The 24184-nt window shown below is 37.0% G+C and overlaps 1 protein-coding gene across 2 annotated transcripts in view; it reads right to left on the reverse strand.

Moving 5' to 3' along the window:
* The window catches only part of SESN1 (sestrin 1), a 132911-nt gene that overhangs the window by 27117 nt on the left and 81610 nt on the right, over window positions 1–24184 (reverse strand). The gene's annotated exons all lie outside the window — the stretch shown is intronic.

A 24184-nucleotide genomic window follows, 5' to 3' on the forward strand; every position in this document is an offset into this window, starting at 1 on the left:
CAGAGGATTCACCAGCGCCAGGCGTGGGGGCGGGGCCTGGCATCCAGCGGCCGGGAACAAACAAGACTAGCAGCCCCCGCCTCTGTCTCCGGGCGCTGACAGCCCCATTCTCCAATGAAGGGGCGGCTGCTAGGGCGCCCCGCCCCCTGATGCAAACAGGGGCTGGCTGGTCCAGGAGTGTCCGACACCACCAGGGCAAAAACAACTCAAGAAGGAGGGGCGAGAAGCCACGAGCAGATTCTCCCGTCCAGGGAATGCACTCAGGCAAACTGAAGGGTAGCGTCCAAAATGGTCTGATGCGCTACCCCCTTCTCTTCATCCCAGCCCACTCTTGCACCTTCTTTGGAGGGGCTAAACCCAGTGCTTCGGTATTCATCTGGTCTGACCCGCAAATGCCAAGGATGAATCATTTTCAAGTTCTTTTTGCAAACCAGAAATTTCCCTTCTTTACCACTTCAGCAGAGCTGACATATGGCCCAGTAAATGCAGGAAAAAGTGGGGTACAAGATGGCCTAGATTCCACTTAGAATTTATTTTTGGCAGCAACTATTAATATTGTCTTCCCAAAGAGATGATGGGCATTTGCAGATCTCTGAATTCTCTGGTCTTCCAAGTGGATACAAAGCTTCACGAATGATTAATTTACTTTCACAAGATCTCTGATTAATAAGGAAGTACTTCTATGATGAATTTAGGAAGGGATATAAAAACCTCACCTAGAGTAAGTCACTGAAATTGTTTAATATGTAACCCAAATATTTCGGCTCCTTTCCTCCACTTTACTACTAGTGCAATGGGTCGAAACGATGTCAATCTTAAATGCTCTGCCAGTGGAGGAGGTCCTGTCAAGCTGAAAAAATTTATAAGCAAGGGCCCGGCAATGGCAGGAATCAGACTAGTTAAGTTCTGGCAAAATCATCACCAGGTTAGCCAAAGACGAATGATTTTTTTGGTTTAGTCTAAACAGTTAAAGACCATCTACCAAGTTGGAGAGGACTACACTGACAAAAATAAAGAAATATGGAGATAAACTTTTAAGGTAGTTTTTTTTTTTTGGTGGTTGTTTTCTCAAGCACTGTGTTTTCAATACTTACATGGCCAGATGAAAAGTGGGTGTAAAGTATTACAATTTTGGAGAAAAAAAAAGTTTAAAAGAGTAGCATAAGGTAGCCCAGTAAGTTAGGGACCAAAATGGTAGAAGGACTCAAAATTTGAATATGTTTTAGATCTAGTAAATGGCAGTTTTACTGTCTTTCACTCAGAAACAGACTAAATAACTCTTTCAGCCTAGGAATTTGTAAACTGTCTATGTTTTAAAGGAATAGGTGAAAACATGGCTATTTCTTTTTGTTTGTCAAAATGAAGGCACATTATAAATGAAGTAGTAAATTCAAATACATTTCCAATGTATTTCATTTTGTCTATATATCTTTCTCTAAATGAATACACACACATATATATAACATTAAAAATTGCTTCTACTTTAAAATTCTGTTACTTAGTGTCTTCATATGCTTTTATGTGCACTGAGAGGGTACATAACAGACATTCAATAATTATTCATTGAACAAAGATAGAATGACAGTATGTCAATAATAATCTCGGTCAATAACTGTTATCTTTTCTAGAAAGGCTAAATGTAGTAGTTTGTTTTGAGGTTGACAATGAAACATCCATGAATTAACACGTACAGTCTATGGCAGAACTGGCAGAGTGGGGAAAAAAAAGACAAAAATTCTCACCAAAGAGTATGTGTGAATATAGAGCATGGATGAGAAGACACAAAAGAATCTCATTTTCTGGAGGAATGGGAAACCATATTAATACCAATTTCTTAGGGCAGACCTAAGAATATGGCTGCCCATGGAATCTAACCTAAAATATATAGAAAACAAGCGAATTGCTTATTATAAATCCTAATCTCTCTGATTAGGATGTTATTACACATCTCCATCAATTCACCTAACTGTAAGAATGTTCATTAGAGACAAAGAGAGGAGCCTTGTAGAAATTGTGGTGACAGGTTTTTCTTATGTTTTGTTCATCATCTTCTTTTACTTGGTCCTAAACTGCCAAAAGAGATCTGTGCTTCAAATACTTTTCAGACTTATTTAGAGGACTTTCTTAAAAGAATTACATGTTAGGAATGGAAGAACAGATTTTTATTTGCCATCTTCATTACCTCGTTATACCATATCTTTGACCTTACCCACATTTCCATGTTCAAAAAAATGTGCATATATAAAATATTAGGCAAAGATAAATGTATTCCATATTGTAACTATGTTAAAATGTCAAATAAAGAGTTTGATTTTCTTCCAGATTTTCCCCCAAACTTGTTAATAAACATAACCAACAGACAATAATCTGTGGAAATGATCACTACCAAGCTAACAAGTATTTATTGTTTATGGTTTGCTACTGCTATGCTAGGTCTTACGGAGGATAAAGAAGACATAGAAAACATAATTTTGAACTATAATCATTATAATCTAGACTTGGTTTTTTATGGGACCCCACACCTAGGATTTAATGGCACAGCAAATAACTCCCCTTGATGAAGACCTGGCTTAAAGGCCTGCCTTTAACACATAATGGCTCTATTGTAGTAGGAGGTTACCATCATCCTCTCAGCTCCCCAGGTTCACAACTTAGATATCATCTTCCACTCTTCACTACTATCACCTCTGGTATCCGCCCCCCCCCGCCCCAGTCAATCTATTGCCTTTGTGACATCTCTTGAATATGTCCCCTTCTCTTTTCTGTTACTATGGCCACCACACAGATGCAGGCCCTTGCCAGCTAACACCAGGGCAATTGTGATAGCCTACGAGTTGAAATGCCTGCCACAAGGCTACTCACTCAAGTCTATCCTCAATTCAGCTGCCAAAGTTTTCCTAATACATGGGTCCAAGCATGTCACCCCTATACTCAATAAATTCCAATGGCTCCTTATCTCCTAGATCAAATACAAAATCCTTTGTTTGGTATTCAAAGCCCTTCATAACCAAACTGCTCCCCCCACCATCTTTCTGGTTTTCTTACATCTTACTTCCTTTCCTTTCATCTACTCTTTGATCCAGTGACCCTGGCTATTTCACAAAGATGACACTCCATCTCTGCTCCTATTCTCTGACTGTCTCTCATGGCTGGAATGTTCTCCCTCCTCTACATGCCTGCTGGTTTTCTTTAAGTCCCAATTATTCTTTCTATAGAAAGTCTTTCCCAATCCTTCCTAATTTCAGTGCCTTCCCTCTGTTAATTATTTCCTGTTTATCCTATACATAAACTTGTTTGTACATATTTGTTTATTGGTAGTCTCCCTCATTAGATTCAGAGCTCCTGGAGAATAGAGATTGTCTTTTGTCTTCCTTTGTATCCCTAGTACTCAGCACACAGCAGGTGCTTAATATAATGCTTATCAACAGACTGACTCTGACTCTGGGCAAGTCACTTAACATCTCAGTGGCTAGGCAACATTGCTGAGGAGGAGTGGATCTGCACTGGTGGAGGGAGTTTCCTCTGAAGGTGTTCCCTTTAACAATGAAAATTCATCAGTCTAGACACAGACAAAATATAGTAATATACATGGAAACATTTTCGAACTAATAAATTATAATAGCTCCCTCAAAGTAATGCCTATGCCATAGGAGGTAAGAGAGGGGAATGTCAAAGTAGGGGAATAGCAGTCAGAGTACCAGGCACATCATGTGCTGTGAGGCAACTATGGTAGCAGCTATAAAGGCCTGGCAGGAACCCTAATATTCTGGTGAACTGGGCTCTGACCATTTCCCTGATTGGATTAGTACCCTGGTCAGTGTCCTTCAACTGCTTCTCCAAGCATCATAGGGTTGCATGTTCTAAAGCATCAAAATGATCAGCGTGACACAGTATAGCAGATAAATGATACTCCTTTATATTCTGGGAACAAAAGAAGGCAAAATATAGCAGATCAAATCAGAAATATCCATACCCCACCTGCTGGAAACGCTTCAGTTCAGAAGATGGTGACTATTAAATTGGGAAACTGTGAGTAGATATGAAATGGATTGAAGACATGAATACTTTCATTATGTGCCAGTACTAAATCATAATAAAACTGGAAACAGATCTCAAAGTGATAGCCAAAGGTTTCATTTGGCTTTTTTTGTCAACGGCATTTCCAGTTTCATGTTATACAACATTGGTTTTCAGTGCAAACCAATTCAGAGCAATCATGGAAAAATAACTCCATCTTTCAGTTTAGATTAGGATAGCCAAGATAAGTAATGGAATTAAGTAGTTACTAAAATCTGAAAAAGGAAAAATGGAAGAACCTAAGATCTTTGAAAGTTTTTACATAATGCAAACTTCAGAAATTAATCCTAACAATGAAATGCAAGGCAAAAACAGTACCAATGTTTCAAATGATGTTGAAAAGGAAATGGGTATACTTAGACTAGATTTTTGAAAATGCCTTTTGAGTTTAATGACACAAATTATATACCAAAGAAGAGTAATTTTTAAAAGCTGGCATCTCCTATAACCATCCTGGACTATATTATCCCACAGTTTTTAAGAGAAAGTATAAAAATATTTCAGGACTTACACACAACAGTATAATAGCTGGTGCTACCAGTATATGCTAGTTCTATTGCCAGAACTACAAAAAGAAAGGGAAATCTATCAAGGAATTCTCATAAATCCAGGTTTTAGATACCACTATGGCCAAAATGACTTAAGAAAGCTGAAGAAAATATGCAAAAAGGTACTTAAAGAATATATCAACATCTAGTTAGTGTGGGTGGTAGTAAAATTGTTTTGACATACTGTCCAACTGAGGCAACAAGAAAGAAAAAGAAAGGAAGGAAAGCAGAAAACAAAAAAATGTTCTACAGCAAAAGTCAAAAGCAATACTTGGAGGCAAACCAGCACAAAGAAAAAAGTAAACAACAGAACATCAGTCAGAAAGGTTACTACAGAGGATTGAAAAACAAATCAGAGGCAAGACAGAACCCACAAAATGAGGAGAATGTAAAGAATTTCTCATTGTTTATATCATCATAAGTCCAACATAACAAAAATACAAGTTGGATCAGATGAAGAACATAAGCTTCTGTGCTCTAAATATAATGAACAACACTGTTTTGTGAAAAGAGTTGACATGACTTTTCTGTGAAATAAGATGGGGGCAGGGCAGAACAAATCAATAATTCTCAGCTCAAAAGCTTCAAAATAAGACATACATGGATTACTAGTGAGGCAGTTATCTTGGGTATCTGTAAGGCTGATCCCATCTTTCTTTATAGAATGGATTATCTATGTATTATTAAAACATGACTCCAACTACAGGCCAATTACATGTGTATATACTTTATAGAAAGAATTTCAAAGTATATATCACTAAGAATATCTATATACACCAATAAGAAAACAAATATTTTGACTCAGAAACAAAAAGGGTGTGCCAAAAAGTCCTAGGAATAAAGATCAACTTATTACCAATTTGATAGTTATTGAACCAGTGTCCCTAGACCTTTGAGGTTTGTTTGTTCTGTCATTTCAGTCACATCTGACTCTCTGTGATCCCATTTGGGGTTTCCTTGGCAGAGATACTGGAGGGATTTGCCATTTCCTTCTCCAGCTCATTTTACAGATGAGGAAACTGAGGCAAACAGGGTTAATTGACTTGACCAGGGTCACACAGCTAGTCAGTGTCTGAGCCTGGATTTGAACTCAGGAAGATGAGTCTTCCTGATTCCAGGTCTAGCGCTCTATCTATTATACCACCTAGTTACCTCTTTTTGAGATTTGTACATCACCTTACACCATTTGATAAATCAATCAATAAACAATTATTAAGCACCTACTATTTTCAAGCATTGTGCTAAGTGCTAGGGATACAAAAAGGTAAAAGTCCCTGTTCTCAAGGAGTTTACAATTTAATAGGGGGAGACAATAAGCAAACAAATACATACAAACAATCTATAGGATACATGAGAAATAACTAAAAGAGAAAAGATACTGGAATTAAGAGGGTTTAGGATAGGCTTTCTGTAGAAGATGGTATTTTAATTGGAACTTAAAGGAAGCCTGGGAAATCAGTAGGTGGAAATGAGAAGGGAAAACATTCTAGGCATGGGGGGATACAGAGGATACAGGATACAGAAAATGCTGGGAGCCAAGAGAGATAGATTGACTTATGTGTGAAATAGCAAAGAGGCCAGCTGTCACTGGATCAAAGAGTATGTATCTGGGTATAAGGTATAAACAAACTGGAGAAATAGGAAGAAGCTAGGTTATAAAGATCTTTGTCAAATTGAGGATTTTGTATTTAATCCTGGAGTCTGGGTGGTGGTGGGGGTAATGAGTGAGACATGATCATATGTGTGCTTGGGAAAAATCACATTACAATTATCCCTTCACATCATGACTTTCCCCATTAAGGTTTGGATATATGGAGGGTCGGCATGTGAAATTAAATGGGAATTTTGGGGGAGTTTTGTGGAATCTGAAGACAACATGGAAAGGGCAGCAGACATAAAAAGTTTAGAAACTCAGAAATGCATAAAATACATGTATAGTATTGTATAATATCAACCACATTTTACAATAAGGTCCTAAACACACATAAAAGAAAAAGAAAAAATTCAGACATCTTCTCTGGTATGAAGGGAAGGTCAAAAAATTTTATGCAAATTTTCCAGTTTGCAGGAGGCACCACATCCCTAACCCCTGCAATGTGGAAGGGCTAACTGTAATGACTGAATGGAGGATGGACTGGAGTGTGTAAAGACTTGAGGCAGGCAGACCCACCAGCCTCACCAGGGTGGTGCTAGTACAGAGCTTACATGAAAGATGTTGCAAAGTAATACTGGCAGTCCTTGGCCACAGACTGGATATTGGTGGGTAAAAGATAGTGTGGAATACAGGATGATTCCTAGGTTGAGAGCATGAGACACTGGAAGGATGGTATTGCCCTCTACAGTAGGCAAGGTAGGAGGTGGGGAGGGTTTATAAAGGAAAGATAATGAGTTCTGTTTTGGACATTTTTAGTTTAAAATGTCTACAAGACTTCCAGTTTGAGATGTCTGAAGGTCAGCTGAAGATGCAAAATTGGAAGTCAGCAGCGATGCTGGAGCAGGGTAGGTAGATGAAAATCATTAATATAGAGATGGTAATTAAATCCAGAGGAGCTGATGAAATGACCAAGCAAAGCAGTAATAGAGGAAAAAGAGAGGAGGACCCAGGACAGAACCTGTGTGTGTGATCTAGATAAGGATTCAGTAGAGAGTTGCGGAGTGGTCAAATAGACAGTAGAAGATCCAGAAAAGAGTGGTGTCCTGAAAAACTTGAGAGAATAGAGTATCAAGGAGGAGAGGCTTATCAATAGTGTCAAAGGCTGCAAAGAGGTCAAGGAGATTGAAAACTGAGAAAAGGTCACTGGAATTGGCATCTAAGACACCATTACTAAATGTGGAAGAAAGAAATTTTGTTGGGATGATACGGTGGGAAACCAGATTGTAAGAGGTTAAGAAAAGAGTAAGAGGGAAAAAAGTGGAGACAGATTGTAGATGGCCTTTTTAAGAAGTTTAGTTACAAAAGGCTGAAGAGATATAGGATAATAGGGGAGATGGAAGGATCAAGAAAAGGTTTTTTGAGGATAGGGGAGACATGAGTATATTTATAGGCAGTAGGAAATGTGCCAGTAAATAGACAGAAATTGAAAATGAGTGATAAAATGCAGATAACAGAGGAAGCAATCTGTTGGAGACAGGATGGAATGGGATCACTTGAGCAGGTAAAAGGGGTTAGCCTTGGAAAGAAGTAAGGCCACTTCATCATGTGAGACAGGATAAAAGAGGAGACAGTGGAAGAAATCTCTTGAGTGATAGGAGATGGATAAGAGGCAGCTTAATGCCTCATTTTTTTCTATAAAAATATGAGGCAAAGTTCTCAGCTGAAAGGGCAGGGGAAAGAAGGCAGAGCCATGAGAGGTTTGAGGAGGAATGAAAGGTTCAAATGAAGATAATACCTAAAAATACCTTAGTTTCCTCTATGCACGACTTTGTGAGCCTAAACATATTTAAAAAAAAGCTTTGGTAGAAAACAATAAAGTGCCGAAGTCCTGAAATCAAAGGAAAAAATACTTTTAAGTAATTCACACCTATACATTATCAGTCTTAAATGTATACTTTCAGTACTGTAAAGTGGACTGAAAAAGACCTGAAAAGTTACATAGTAAAAACTCGTTTAGAGCCAATGATACTTAAGGCCCTATCACCTGAAGGCAGCTACAGAAAGGTTAACAATTCTTCAGCAAAAAGGAGACAGAAGATTGATGGACATACTTAGGGCTCATGATAAGCAGTTAAATAACCCACAGAAATAATGGAATGAGCAGATATCATTGCACTCTACAATACTAAAGGCTGATACAGATCTGCATAATTAGATTTGCCAAATATAATCAAACACTGATTACCTCAGGAGCTGATGAAAACGATAAGATTCAATAATGAAATCAAAAGGCCCTCCATGGGCACATCCAAATAGACAAAAAAGTATTGAACAAATGGTTGTGTTATACAAATGGATTTGTAGGAAATGGAAGGGTTTATGATGCCAATTCACAACTATGTTACTGACACTGGATATTACAGAAAAGTTAGCCTTAAGAAGTCCAGACTTAGGGGCTGGTAGGTGGTGCAGTAGATAGAGCTCCGGCCTTGGAGTCAGGAGGACCTGAGTTCAAATTCGGCCTCAGACACATGACACTTACTAGCTGTGTGACCCTGGGCAAGTCATTTAACCCTAATTGCCTCACTAAAAAATAGAAAAAGTAAAAAAAAAAAGAAGTTCAGACTTAGGGATCAAAGTAAATTATGCAAGGAAATGGTAGACAGGACATGACTACAAACTGTAAAAAATTTAATACCTAGAGAATACCTAGCAAGACAAGACTTGGTAGACAGAATTATCCACCAAAAGCTCACTATACTTCATGCACTAACTGATGACAAATCCTCATAATATAAATGCATACCTCAAAAAAACCTGGAGAACTTAACCAATAAGATGTACTGGAACCAGTCCATTATCACAGACCAAACTTGTTATGACCCAGACATAACGCTGTTTCATAAAAACTTAAGAACAATGTTTTAAGTATATATCACTTTAGTAAACAATCATATTTTCCAAGTTACTTGGAACAAAGGCTTTGAAAACAGACAGACCTAACAAAGGAGATCAATTCATGTGGGAATAAGATGAGGTATACATCATACTTGTTATCCTGTCTGATACTGGAAGATTTAGAGCTGGAAGAGGGCTCAATCCTTTCATTTTACTAACAAGGGAACTGAGGCACAGAGAAGTTTAATGACCTTCCTGAGGTCATATAGGTAGTGACTATCAGAGCTAGGAAATGAACTCAGATCCTGACTCCAAAATTTAGCAGTTGCCTTGGACAGAATACGTCATTTGGGAAACCTCCACAATGATATTTGTCAAACTCAGTGACCCCTATTAGAATTCCCTAGTTAATATAAGTCTGTATGTAAGCAATCATGTTATACTGGAGAATTCAATTTGGCATAATGCCTCACTGCTGAAGAAAGAAGAATCTGGTATCATCTGAATGGCATAGGCCAGAATTTGTAGAGGCTCAGTGGACCAAAGGATCCCTTGATTTAGATTGAGACCTACAAGAAGCCCAGAAGAATCTAGTCCAACTCCTCATTTTACAACTGAGGCCCAGAAAGGTTGTTACCACTACACAGGTAATGATAATGAGTGGCAGAACTGTGACTGAACCCAGACCCCTTTAATTCCAAATCCATCGTTCCTCGAATTGTATCTAGCTCCTTCACCTTAAGGGAAGGGACCATATATCTCTACCATACTTCATTAGTATTAATTCTCCACATAGCATCTAGAACAATACTAACACACAGGGAAATATATAATTTATTGAAGGCCTGTCATTTCTTGGAAAGAGAGAGGTCTCTGATCTATAAAGACATAAGAGGGTAAGAACTTTTTTCTTATTGTTCTTATTAATGAGAGACTTGGCTGAATCCTTTATGTTCAGTTTCATAACTACTATGATTATATGAACCATTTAGTAGATGCTGGGTTCTCTCAAAACTTTTCCACAGGAATTTTCATACTGAAACATGGAATACTTGGAGATAAGCTAATTTAATTTAGTTAAGTGTTATGGTTAATAATGGATGGAAAATAAAGAGAGAAATATCTTTAAATGAAAAAAAAGATTTTAATATTTTAAGAATAACTGGGAGTTGAATTTGTTCGATTTCATGTGGTACTTAACATTTCTTGGAGAAATTCTCCGTTGTCACCTAAAATATTTCATTTAGTATTAATGCTGGCTCATAAGATTACTTCTGCTTACTAATTTTGTACAGATTTTGCTTCCTCCACTGATATCTTCCTGTTTTATATATATATATATATATATATATATATATCTTGTCTACTAAGCACTTTTTCCATTTTCAGCATTAAATTCTGGGTACATTTTGATCCTTCAGCACTTTGACCTTTGTTTAATGTTGTTCTCTCAGTCACTATCTTTTTTTTTTGTTTTTTTGTTTTTTCACTGTTTCCTTTACATTTGTTGTTGACGACATTAGCACTCGTGCTCAGTTGAAATGTCTTCTGTTCATTGCTTACGTTTTCTTTTCTTCCTAAGTTCATAAACATATAGCATACAGCATTTGAAAATTTCTGTAACAGATCTTTAGAAATACAGGGAGTCTCCCACACTTGAGTTCCAAATTTCAGTGTCAGTTGTGTGGAACTTCAGAATGCTTCTTTTTTTTTTATAGTTGTCATGTTATAAATGGTTGTTAAGAGACTGAGGCTAGCTCACAAAATGTCACTGAATCCATAACGTAGGTGAAGTATAATTTTAATAGCATTATAATGAGTACTAAGATCTTATTCTTTATCTCCATTAAGCAAAATAGAATAAGCTCAATCAATAATAAGAGGAATTTAAGTAATATAGAGAGAATTTCTCCACAGTGAGGTTTGTTACATATGAAAATGGATTCCTGAGTAAGGTTCTTACCGAAAAACAAATATCCAGCTATTTTAAAGACTGTTATTTACAATTTGGGCATTCACAACTTCTAGCAGTCTCTTTAGGCCACCTGATTTTTCTGGCCACCTTTTTTTTTTGTTTTGTTTAAATTTTGCTTTTACCTATATAACTAGTAACAAGTCATTATATTGAGAAGAAGGTCCAACAAATCAATTTGTTGTTTATTAAGTGTTTACAATTTGCCCAGCAAAAGGCTGAACTAACAAATTATATGCTCCTTGATCATGGGGAACATGTCATATTTGTCTTTACATTTTTTACTATGATGCTTCATCTTCATTTGGGGGTGACCCAGCAATCTCAAAGGCTACACCAGCTTTCTGAAAGCTTTCCTAGATCCTATCATGCTGAAAAGGCATCAAGTATGGTGACAACAGACTATGTCTACTAACCAAGGCTCAGTCTAGCTAAGTATAGAGAGGCTCCGCATCAATAGGCAGGCCTCTAGAAGAGAATTTTTTGGTTTTGGCAACCCATGAACTAAAGAAAAATACTAAATAGTCCTCAGAACCCTTATCACTTCTGCAGATAGAATGGCAGAATGATAGAAAAGAGTTCTCAGAATCACACAGTTTATATATATACATACCCTTTTATAAATATTAGTCTAGCTGTGAATATTCTAAATGTGAAACATTATTTAGTGACCAATTATTTTACTGGAAGAACTAAACTGTACCAATATTGACATTTTCCCAATAAATGAAAACAGAATCACAACTCACATTTACATAATGCTTTAAGATATACAAAGTGCTTTCCTCAGTATTCAGAAAAACCTGGTGAGACAGTAATGCAAATAATTCTTTACCATTGAGAAAACAGGCTCTAAGACTTTAAGAGACTTGCTCAATCACACAGTTACTGACAGAACCAGCACTACCATCCAGGTCTCCTAATTTCATCTCAGTCCTCTTCCTAATTATCTGCCACTCTATGAACCAAATCTTATAATTTCCCAATGACTTCTAAGATTTCAACCTTAGGTATTCTGGGCAGACTTGGAGGGCCCACTCCAACCTGCAGCCGATCTACTCAGGATTTGGACCAGACTTAGAAACCCAGAGAAGCCCTCAGGGATGGAAGCTTCAAATGATTCCAAGAGATTCCTGAGAGAATCTTTTCCAAACATCTCTTTTTTTCTTTTGGACTGAGTAAGAAATATAACAATAATAATAGCTAGCATTTATATATGGCTTTAAGGTTTTCAAAGTACTTTACAAATATCATCTCATTTGATCCTAACAACTAACCCAAGATGTAAGTACTATTATTATCCCCAATTTATAGATCAGGAAACTGAGGCTCAGAGAGGTTAAATTGCCTGTCTACGGTCACACATTTAGTATCTGAGGCCACATTTGAACTCAGGTTTTCATGGGATACCTAGCTGCCTAAAACAAAATTACTAAGATGATGCAATTCCCAGGAGGGGCATTATTTTTGGAATTCTAACACTCCTCAAAGAGACTGAAGTTTTTCAGCAGAACTTCCACTTGCTCTGCCCGTGTGCTACTCAAAACTAACAAGGAACAACATGTAATCACCAAGACACATGAAATGTACCAGGGTATAACTATGTGAAAAAACATCTTACATTGCAATCATCTCACAAGCAAATAAACACATGCACACTACTAAAAAAAAAATCCAAATATAGAAGGATTTCAAAAATTATTAGTAAAGAATTTATCATCCTCTGAACTTATTTTATAAGCCAAGCTTTTTAAATGTGTTACCTGACAATTTAAGCTTACTTTATGTCAACAGAGTCAAGGGTTTATATAGATTCATCAGATTAACCCAAAACATGTAACTGTGCAATACAGAAGTGTGTGTGACACACACACGATATACAAATTAAAACTAAAAACCCCTGCAAAATAAATTCACAAACTAATGGTTTTTTAAAAGACATACTGAAACTATATGAAAAACACTGAAAAGAATTATAGTCTATAGATGAGACAGAGCAGAGCACAGCCAAGACTAGCAGGATGCACTTCAAATAGGTCACACTCAACTTTTAACTTTGCCCAAGAACAAAGAAACAAGCTTAGCAACAGCTTCAGCCAATCACTGATCAGACAAACAGGTACAAGACTCAACCGCTCCAGTTACCGATGAAGTCCAAACTTAAGTGTGTTTTCTAATTATACAGTGTCAAAACAGAACAGGGCAAGTTTTAAAACAGGATATACTGTACTGGGTTAAAAGTAATTCAGAAAGATATAATCTTCACTAACCTTTAACAAAATAGATCAGAATTTGAAAAAGATACAGTGATAATTCTATTTTCACCTTTCTTGTGCTGGGAACTCATACAGATTAAAACTACCTTTAAAATGCATGTCTTTTAAATCAAAGTAATGAACATAATGGGTATTTTCTCTTTTTATTTGTGGGCTCAGAAAGGGCAAAGAGATGGGGGAAGTGTAGGAAAGAAGGGAAGGAAGTATAAATTAAGGCTGGTCCAAGACTGGCCTGTTGCTGCTTTCATATTAATTTGACTCTTTTCATGAACTACATAATTTTTTCTCTTCAGTTAGCCTTTCTATTACTCTTGTTTTTTCTTTCTCATTCTATGCAAGTCAGAACTCTTTAAATCTTAATTCCCTAAATCCTTAATAGCATCGACTTTTTTTTTTTTTTTTTGGTCACATCCCTAAAACCCTCTTGACCAAACAAAATGTTCTATTTGAAACTCCCAATTTTTTTTCTTTGGTCAAATACCAAACAACTAGGTCTTATTTTAAGTAGCTTCTGCTTTTTTGTTTCAGTCATTATTTTATATACATTCCCTTCTTTGGAAAGGGCAACTGATTTCAAAACCTAAGAATTTGGATGGGGCTTTTAGAAGAATGGTGGAGCATCATAAATACTGTAATTTTCATTTGATAAAGATGGCCAACCATAGCTAGCTTGCTAGATAGCTGGATAAAATACTAGCCAAGCACTAGCTAAAAGTTGCCTTCATTTTGCTACTAGTTAAAAAACTATTTTTAAAAGGCAGTTTCCAATATTTTCAGTTAACACTTTAAAGCAATCTTTTTTCTTCTTTCAAGTCCTTCCTTAACCACTGGTTTTGGTTCCTTAAAAAATTATTTTAAGTGGAACATCTTGACTTGTCACTGCAGTCAAACCACTTACTGAGCTCAACATGATATGTCATTTTAAAAGTCATGGGCATCAAAGATTTGCTAAAATGCATTTGAAGATATTCTATGAAAGATATATTTTTCATCATTTCATGACATTCCACCTCCACTGACAAGGTATGGAAAGAAAGGAAATTAGTTGCACAAAATAAACTTTGTTGATCTCAGGATTTCACTTCTTCACATTATCCTTGCCTCATTCCCTCCCCTCCCTGCCACAAATAACTAGGATTTAGACTATTGGCTTTAAAAAACGGAGACTGGGCAATTTCCATGTAAATTTGGAACAGAGATAAAAAGTACATCAATGCACATAATACCCATATTTTCCCTAAGCTACTAAGCCTTAACCTTACCATTTCTCACTGCCAGACCATTTCTTAATCATTTTTGAAATTCTGAAAGATTGATCATTTACTCTTAGCCACATGAACCCCATTTCACTATGTTGTCATTAGGGCCTACTCCAAACTTATTAGAAACTTTCATCTCTCTAATCTTCCTGTAGGTTTGCATCTGCACAGTCAGTCAATAAACATGTATTAAGCACCCACTATGTGCCTGGTACTATGCTAAGTGCTGAGACAAAGAAAGGAGGAAAAATAGTCCCCACTCTCAAGAAGCTCAATTTAATGGAGAAGATAACATACAAATGACTATGTATAAACAGCCTATATGTAGGATAAATCAGAAATCATCAACAGAGGGAAGGCATTAGAATTAAGGGAGATCAAGAAAGGATTCCTGTAGAATTTTAAAATCCTGTAGGATTTTAGCTGGGACTTAAAGAAAGCCAGAAAGCAGAGATAAAGAAAGATTATTCCAGACATGGGAGACAGCAAGTTAAAATGCCTGGAATTAGGAGATGGAGTGTCTTGTTTGAGGAACAGGAACAGGAAGGCCAGTGTCCCTGGATCATAGACTATGTAGAGAGGAATAAGGTCTAAGGTGTAAGAAGAAGAGAAAGGTGGAAGGGAGAGCAAGTTATGAAGGGCTCTGGACACAAAACAAAAGATTTTATTTTTGATCCTCTGGGTTATAGGGAGCCACCGGAATTTACTGAGTAGGACGGAGGAAAGGTAACATGGTCAGACCAGCTCTTTAGGAAGATCACTTTGACAAGTAAGTGGAAGATGGACTAAAGAAAGGAGATTTATGGCAGGAAGATCAATCCTAAGGCTGCTGCAATAGACCAGGCATGAGGTGATGAGGACCTATACCAGAGCCCTGGCAGTGTCACAGGAAAGAAAGGGACAAGCATATATGTATTCAAGAGATGATATAAAGCTGTAAAAAATACCCCCCTTGTGGGGGCAGAGGCTATAACTTCATGCATGTCTGTTACATTTACAAGTCTTTCTTTGTACACGTTTACTATCTCTCTCTTATTGGACTGTAAGTTCAATGAGGACAGAATTGTTTTATGTTTTTCTTTTGCATAACAAATCCCTTGGTATGCAGTACTATTTGGAGGACTCAATAGATGGAGGACTCTTTCCTACGCTTTCTTCAAGATGCAATTCCTGCAGGTGGCCTTTCCTGCCCCTCCACACAGACACACACAGACATACAGACATACACAGATGTACACACACACGCACACACACATATGCACATGCACAGACATACACACCTTCTATGTACCTATTTATATACAAGTTGTCTCCCCAGTTAGAATATAAATTCCTTGCTGGCAGGGGATACATAGGAAGCATTTAATAAATGCTGGTTGATTAAATGATTAATTGATGTGAGGGCTAAAAGGTAGGTCAAACAGATGGAGAAGATAGCAAATAGTTTTGGGGGAATGGAGCTGATAGTTTAACTGATAATGTATTGCAGGTGATAAGGGAAATTTGGTAAGGGAGAAATAATGTTGGAAAACTTTAAAGCTAATGATAAAGAGGATTATTTCATTCAAAAAGGAAGCCACTTTAGAGTATTAAGAAAAGGTATTAAAATGAAGTCAGAAACAAATATAGGATAAGAAAGACTAGCTTCCTACTGTTAACACAGTTTTAACTCCAGCCATAAATTACCTTATATTATGCCATAAGAATTAACATATTCTACAAACTGGTTTCATGACACTATGACAATCTTATGACACAGATGCTCACAAATAAGAAAAGTTAAAGAAAATTGCTTCAAAAAAGTGAATTAATCTTCATGGTAATAATGGACTTTCAGTCATATACAGAATCTTTTTCTGCATAACTGTAAATGTAATGTAACAAAGGGATCTTCCTTCATATTCACAAGGTACTACTTTTAGAACTGATTATTTTGGTTTTCTTTTCAATATTAAAATTCCAATGAGTACAACTCCACTAGAACTGAGGTCAAATGACCATAAATTCTCTTGCTGACTTTCCAAGACTCTTACTGAGTTTCCCTACAATGTCGTCAATGTGGAACTGTTACGCTTTTAAGGACCCTATACACCTTGTCCCATGCTTACTCCTTCATCAGTCATAATGCCATCCATTCTGTTTGTCCATTCAAGTATTGCTTTTCACCTATTCAATTTGTTGCCTGCTACAACCTAATATATTATTTGCTCTCTCACGTTTAATGGATATATATATAATTTCTTTCTTCATGGACCTTCTAAATATTTTGTCTTTTGCACAAAACCTGACCATACCAAAGAAATAAGGACAACCTCACCACTTACTATTTCAACTTTACTACCCACACCCAATACATGCACATACAATGTCAGAAACCCCAAGAACAGTGTTTTATGCACAGTAATTCATTATTTGTATGGCTCTGTTGTACTTTCATTTTTATGGTATAGTTTCTATGGTATAGTTTCTATATCTATATATCTATATTTTGATCCAATTGACCGTATGGATGTCTGTTTTAGATTACAAGTACCTAGAAGGTATAACTGTGCCTAACTTGCTTTGAATAACACTGAGCTCAGTACCTCACCACAGATGGGTACTTAAAAATAGCATTTGATTATGAAAAACCAAATTTGCACAGAACACCAAACAGATGGCAATACATTTGAGTCAACAAGAACAATGGTAATGAGTCAACTAAAATTATATCTTGTCAGCTTTAACAAAACCTGACATTTTGTGATTAAAAGAAAAATATAACACTCTCTAAAGAACAAAATTAGTATTGGACACTAGAAATTGAAATCATTTAACTGAAGGACATTAGAAAGAATAGTAAATATTTACTAGTCACTAAATATGATGGTTTATGATGTTATCCAGATGTTAGTATAAATTGGCCAACAAAATTTTTTTTAAAGCAAAGTTAAATGTGTTTGATTACAGAATAAAAACACAAAAAAGTGAATAGGATTAAATCCCGTGTCATAAAAAGTAGCACCCTTGCAATATTTTTATCCACTTCAAAAACAATATCTGTTGAACACTATACCACCAACATATTAGGAAATGTGAACAGTTTCTTATTTAAAACAGGGAGGAAGGAAGGGAATAAGCATTTATATAACTGTGTTTATAGCACTGTGTTAAGCACTTTATTTCATTTGATTTTCATAACTCTGTGAGGTAGATGCTCTTATCATCCCCATTTTACAATTGAAGAAACTGTGGCAAATGGCTATTAAGAGATTTGCCTAGGGTCACAAAGCTAGTGTGTCTGAGGTTGAATTTGAACTCAAGACTTCCTGACTTCAGGCCCCTTCTCCACCTAGCTTATCCTTAGCATCACAATCATCCCATTAATAAAGCACTTATCGTATTCCAGGTACTATACTAAGTGTTTTACAATTTTTGTTTCATTTGATCCTCAACAACCCTGGGAGGTAGGTGCTATTATTATCCCCATTATGCAGATGAGAAAACTAAGGCAGAAGTTAAATGACTTGTCTAGAATCATACAGTTAATAAATGTCCAAGGATGGACTTGAATGCAGGTGTTCCTGACTCTAGGCCTGGCACTCCATCCACTATGCCACTTAGATACCTCTAACAATATAAGGTAATGCACAGAATATTTTAAGCTTCTAAATACAGTTGTCTTTTCACCCTTAGGTATTCCACCCCTGAAGTTCCCTCCTTTGATTGGTGAGGTCTTCCCCAGAACCACCAAATGAGAAAAGTGATCACGTGAGCCATACTCATTTCTCTCCTGGCTCTACTCTAGACTCCCAGGACATTGTAACCGCCACTCCACCTGCCTTCTTTCTATGGAGATACCTTTGTTTCTGGGGCACCCTCTTTAGATTTTTAAATTTCTGGCAGGAGCCTCCATTTGAGGAAGTAATATTCACCTCTCCCCAGTCACTTGATTCTGCAGACGTTCACATCTGCAGGTACCTTTTTCCTATCTCCATCTCCTCCCTTCTCTTTCCCCCACTCCTGCTTTCAAATCCCATTCCATGTCCTGTCTTCCCCCATTAGAATGTAAGCTCCTTAAGGGTAGGGACTCTCTTTTTTTACCTGTATTTGTATTCCTGGCACTTAATATAGTGCCTGGCATATGGTAAGTGCTTAATAAATGCTCACTTTGGGGGCAGCTAGATGGATTGAACACCAGCCCTGGAGTCAGGAGGACTTGAGTTCAAATCTGGCCGCAGACACTTGATATTTACTAGCTGTGTGACCCTAGGCAAGTCACTTAACCCTGACTGCTCTACCAAAAAAAATGCTCATTTCTCAAAGAGGTTAAGCCATTGCCCAAGGTTACACATGTAATACTCTGACTCCAAATGCTTCCTCAGTCTAGTGCCCTAATCCTGAATCTTTGTCGCCAAGCTATAATCTGGGGTCTGTAGCAGAGAGAAGGAACAAAGTAAGAGAGACTTCATTGTGAGAGAAACTAAGGCTACAATCCCTACACAAGATCCAAAAAGGTATACAACATGTCTATTCCCAACACAAGCATGCAAATGCACAGAGTGAGTCTTATAGGAATTTCTGCACATGCAAAACCAGTAAGAAAAAGGGAACGGGAAATATACCCAGCATATCTGGAACTGATAAATGTGATTGCTAAGTCACTGTTGAGGATTTTTTAAATAATGTGAAGAACAGGAGAGGTGCTAGGAGACTACAAACCCCAAATATTGTCATGCTATTCAAAAAAGAGAAGACAGTGAAGTGTGCTAAGTGTACGACTATGAATTTGACTTCATTTCCTGGCAAAATTCTTGAACTTACTGTTAAAGGAACTAGTAAATGTCTAGAAAAGAAAATGGTGATCACAAAGAGAACATGCTAGCATGGCTTCATCAATAACAGGTTGTGCCAGACTAAATTTATTTCCACTACTTTTAAAAGGGTAATTAGACAGTAGAACTGGGGAATGTTGTAGAAATAGTTTATCTTGATTTGAGCAAAGTATTTGGCAAAGTCTCTCATGCTATTATTGTGGACCAGGTGGAGAGATGTGGGCTACACAATAGTACAGTTAGGAGGATTTGGAAATGGTTGAATGACTAGACACAAAAAAAGTCATTGAGATGGGAGTCTTTGGTGGGATACCAGGGATCTATCCTTGGCCCTGTGCCATTTAACGTTGTTATAAATTACCTAGACAAAGGTTTAGAAAAAGATGATTATCAAATTTTCAAATGATACAAAGCTGGAAAGAATACTTATTAATAATACAGGGGAAATGTAGTGTTACACTTAGGTTGAAAAATATCATTTTATAAGTATCAGAAAGGGAAAGTATAGATAGATAGCATCTGATAAAAATCTTGGAAATTTTAGTGAATTGTAAGCTCAATAAGAGTCAACAGTATGATATGGAAACCAAAAACTTTATTATAAACTTAAGTTGTATTAAGAGATGAATGTTGTCTGCAATAAGGAGGGTGATGATCCCATTGTATTCTATCTAGGTCAGATCAGATCTGGAATATTGTGTACAGTTTGGGCACCAATTTTTATGAAGGGCATTGATATGCTGGAGAGCATCCATAGGAGGGCAACCAGGATGGTGAAAATGATGCCAAAAGAGAATTCTTTGAAGAAAATGGGCATTTAAGGCCTGACAAAAAAAAAAAAGAGTAAGTTCATAACAGATAACTGTCCTCAAAGTAGATGAATATCACCTGGGAGAAGGATAAAGGGGGACTAATTGGTCCCAGAGGCTATTAACAGGAAGACTAATTGTTCTCAGAGGCAGAAAGAGAAATAGGGAGGGTAAGTTGCTAGGAGGTAGCTTTAGACTCAATGAAAGGAAAAACTTCTTACCAATTCATGATAACTAAAAGTAGACTGGGCTGCCTTGGGAAGTGTGGCAGTTTCCCTGTCCATACAGGTTACAGGATTATAGATTTAGATTTGGAAGGGACTACAGAGGTCATCTAGTTCAGTGGTGTTGAACTCAAATTTGGACCACTAATCTGTCCAAAAGGATCCCTTCAACCAGCATACTGACTTGGTTTTAAAATTTAATATTACATTTTAATTTGGTTTAGCAGTGCTCTTGCCAGCCTCCTATATGCTGGTAGGATGTATGTTTTACACCTCTGACCTAGTTAACCCCCCTAATTTTACAGAAGAGGAAACTGAGGTTAAGTGGCTTGCTTAAGGTCACAAAGGCAGTAAGTGCAGACCTGGGACTCAAACTCAAGTTCTCTGATTCCAAATCTCACACTCCTTTCACTACATTTTGACGAAACAAAGGCTAGATTATCATTTCTGGATATTACTCTACAACAAGATAGACTAGATAGCTTTTTAGGTCCCTTCCAACTCTATGATTCACACACTCATCCTTCAATCAACTAAATTCCCAGTTTTTTTTCTGACAATGTTTTTTTTTTCTCAAACTCTGAAATTCACCTTATCCTTTGAGAATGTAGGAGAGAAAGCCAGAACATTGGTTGGTCAAAAACAAGTCAAGAGAGAGGAGAATTGTGCTCTCATTCCTTTTACCTCAGCACCTAAGATCTGGGAAGAAGTAATGAAGTTCTCCACCAATTATTCATGTTATTGGGCCTCTATTTCCCTAGCACTAAGCTAGGTGTATACATGTATAAGACACAGCCTCAGTCTTCAATGAATTTTTAATCTAATTAGGAAACAAAGTTGACATAAGTGAAACATTTAAATAATATAAGATAATATGTAATTAATTATCTCATGCTACTTTGTTCATGTTTTGTCATGAAACAAAAGATATCATGCAGGAGCTCTGCAAGTGGAAAAGGAGAGTTTTTAAGTCCTAACGTCTTCAATAGGTAAGATTAACAGAAAACCTGCAAGTAGTTGTATTCTGTTTTGATGGTCTTAAAGAGAGGAAAGAAAAGGGGAAAAAAGGGGAAGAAATGAGGAAAGGGATGAAATTTACTATACCTCATAATTGGGGTGCATGAGAAGAATACACACACATGGAGGAAGGTGTGAGAGAGTGACCATCACATGAACCACACTTAATCTGAACTGAACAAAGAAGGGCTGAACACACATACACAGAGGTTTAGTGTATAAACACATTCAACTTAATGGGGAAAATAGGTAGGCATAGAGGGAGATGGGATTAAAGCAGGAGAATAAAATTAGGAAGGAAATAGTCACAAGTAAAGCAGCTTCAGAGAACAGATCATAAAGGGTAGATTAAAAGGGGGAAAAAAGTGTAACAACTAGCTATTCTTGGCAATAAGCCTTTATTTATCATTTACAGCATATGCCAAGATTTTCTCTTCTCCATAGTAGTTGTTGCTAAGTCTTATGAGATACTAACAATGGTTCCTTCGTAGTTGATATCTTTCTTTCTGGTTACATGTAGTATTTATTCTTTTACTTTATAAGCTCTAGATTTTGGCTATAGCATTCCTGGGAGTTTTCATTTTGGGGTTTCCTTCAAGAGAAAGATCCTATTTTCACTTTGTCCTTTGTCCTAACAGATCTGGGCAAGTCAAAACTTCAGATTCATCTATAAAATGATGAGGGAGTAACAGAGAGGGGGTTGAATTAGGTGTGCATTCTATGAAAGTAGTGAATGTATACAGGCACAAGATCAATGAGCAATTAGTGTTAAGTTAAACACTGCAGGCCTTACACCATTCTTTGTATTTATATCACCATTGTTAAGCATAATGCCAAGCAGAGAGATGCATGGTTGGATAGATATATAGATAGACAGATAAACAGACTGTCAAATAGAGTGATGGAGCATTTATTAAGCATTTACTATTTGCCAGGCATTGGGCTAAACACTGTGAATATAAATAGAAGCAAAAACTTTAACCATGTCTAATGTTGTTCCTGTGTATCTTGGGTCTCATGAGACCTTGGGACTCCTTACTACCCCAGACTCAGTGAGGGATGTTTTGGGTAATCAAAATTACATAAATATGACCTGAGCCATGGATCTAATGTATTCTTTACCAGTAGATCAGGCATAAATCAAATGCAAAGATTTCAGTTGGGAGACTGTAGCCAGAAAAATAAGCGAGAAAACAGAATTCTTTAAAGTCTGTTGTCTTATGCTAAAACATAAAGGATTATAGCTTCCCACGGATTCTCTATCAGTAAGGAAAGGGATACACTCTTAAAAAACCTCATGCTCTGAGGAAAGGAGGAATTGCTTCAGGGCAAGGACAATCTCAAGGCTTCATCTCTGTGTTAACTATATCTAAAAAAAAATCCTCTACTATGTAGGCATGGCCAGGTTTTTTTCCTTAAAAGATACTGAAATCATCCTTTAGAATGAAGAGTTTTAGGGATCAAAGGTTCAGGTTGTTGACCTTGCTTTGTAAACTGAGTATGTAAAGGCAAGAGGAGCACTAGCTCCTCACTAATGCTTGACTGGTAGACACCACCACAGGATAGCTAAGAAGCAGGGAAGTTTTGCTCAGTTAAATTAACATGTGTCTTTGCAAAACATCTTTGTTGAATATCCTTCCCTGCTATGACTAAGCAAATCTATTTTGTTAATATTAGATGGAATATAAGTGTATCATTTCATTCTAATATTGAAACTACCAGGGGACTGAACAGGTCAGTTCTGGCCGGCAACAATCTCCTATCAATAGGATATGTCTTGCTGCTTCTCAGTTCCACCTCTTCCTTGTGGTCCTGGAACCCCCCTTGTCAGTGTCATTCAATTCCACCTCCACAGTCATTATTTGCTTTAGCTGTGTCTTCTCCTATGGTTCTTTGTCTGAAGCTAAAGTTCTCTACTCATTCTCCAAGCTTCTACTGAAAGCTACCAGACCATTATTTGATTATACAGTTTCTTCCTGGGGTAGAGTGGTAGGGGAGAGGAGGAAAGCAGTGTTTTCTCTCTTGTGAAACTGCCCTTGTTCTCTGAAGATGACTCATAAGTTAATCAATAAGTTTTCAGCCTTTTTTCTACTTAACTTTCATCACAGAAACTTCCGGATTCTCACTCCTATATGGGTCGGGGTGAAAAAATTGAATAAATTCTTTTCACTTCCCCTTCCCAAGCCAAAGTACATTTTACATTTGTACTTAAAAGTTTTTTGTCATGCTCCATGGCAGCTAATTCCTGATCTGTGCAAATTGTCTTGAAGTTTCAGTAAACCATAAGAAGATACTTAGTAAAATGGGAGAGGAAGGGCTAGAGTTGGCAATCTTTGCCTTACATTCCTGGGATTGTGATAAAAATCCCTTTTCCCTTTACATATGAGAAAATGTTATTCTATTATCATAGATTTAAGGGAACCTTGAGTCCATCTAATACATCCTTCTCACTTCATAGATGTGGAAACAAACAGGAAGGTAGCAGTTTTGGTCAAGTCAGTTAACCTACCTGGGACTTAGTTTCCTCATCTTTAGAATGATGGGGTGGACAAGAAGGCATCTGGTGTGCATGTTTCTTTTCAATTCTAGATCTGTGATCTGATCCTGTGATTTTATGAGGCCCATAGAGAGGAAGGCCTTATATTACATAGTAACATGTGCCTACAGGCAATGTCACATAGAGGATGGAGTGTTTG

This window comes from Vombatus ursinus, unplaced genomic scaffold (genome assembly GCF_900497805.2).
Source record: "Vombatus ursinus unplaced genomic scaffold, bare-nosed wombat genome assembly UNPS02000582.1, whole genome shotgun sequence".
Classification (NCBI taxonomy): Eukaryota; Metazoa; Chordata; class Mammalia; order Diprotodontia; family Vombatidae; genus Vombatus; species Vombatus ursinus.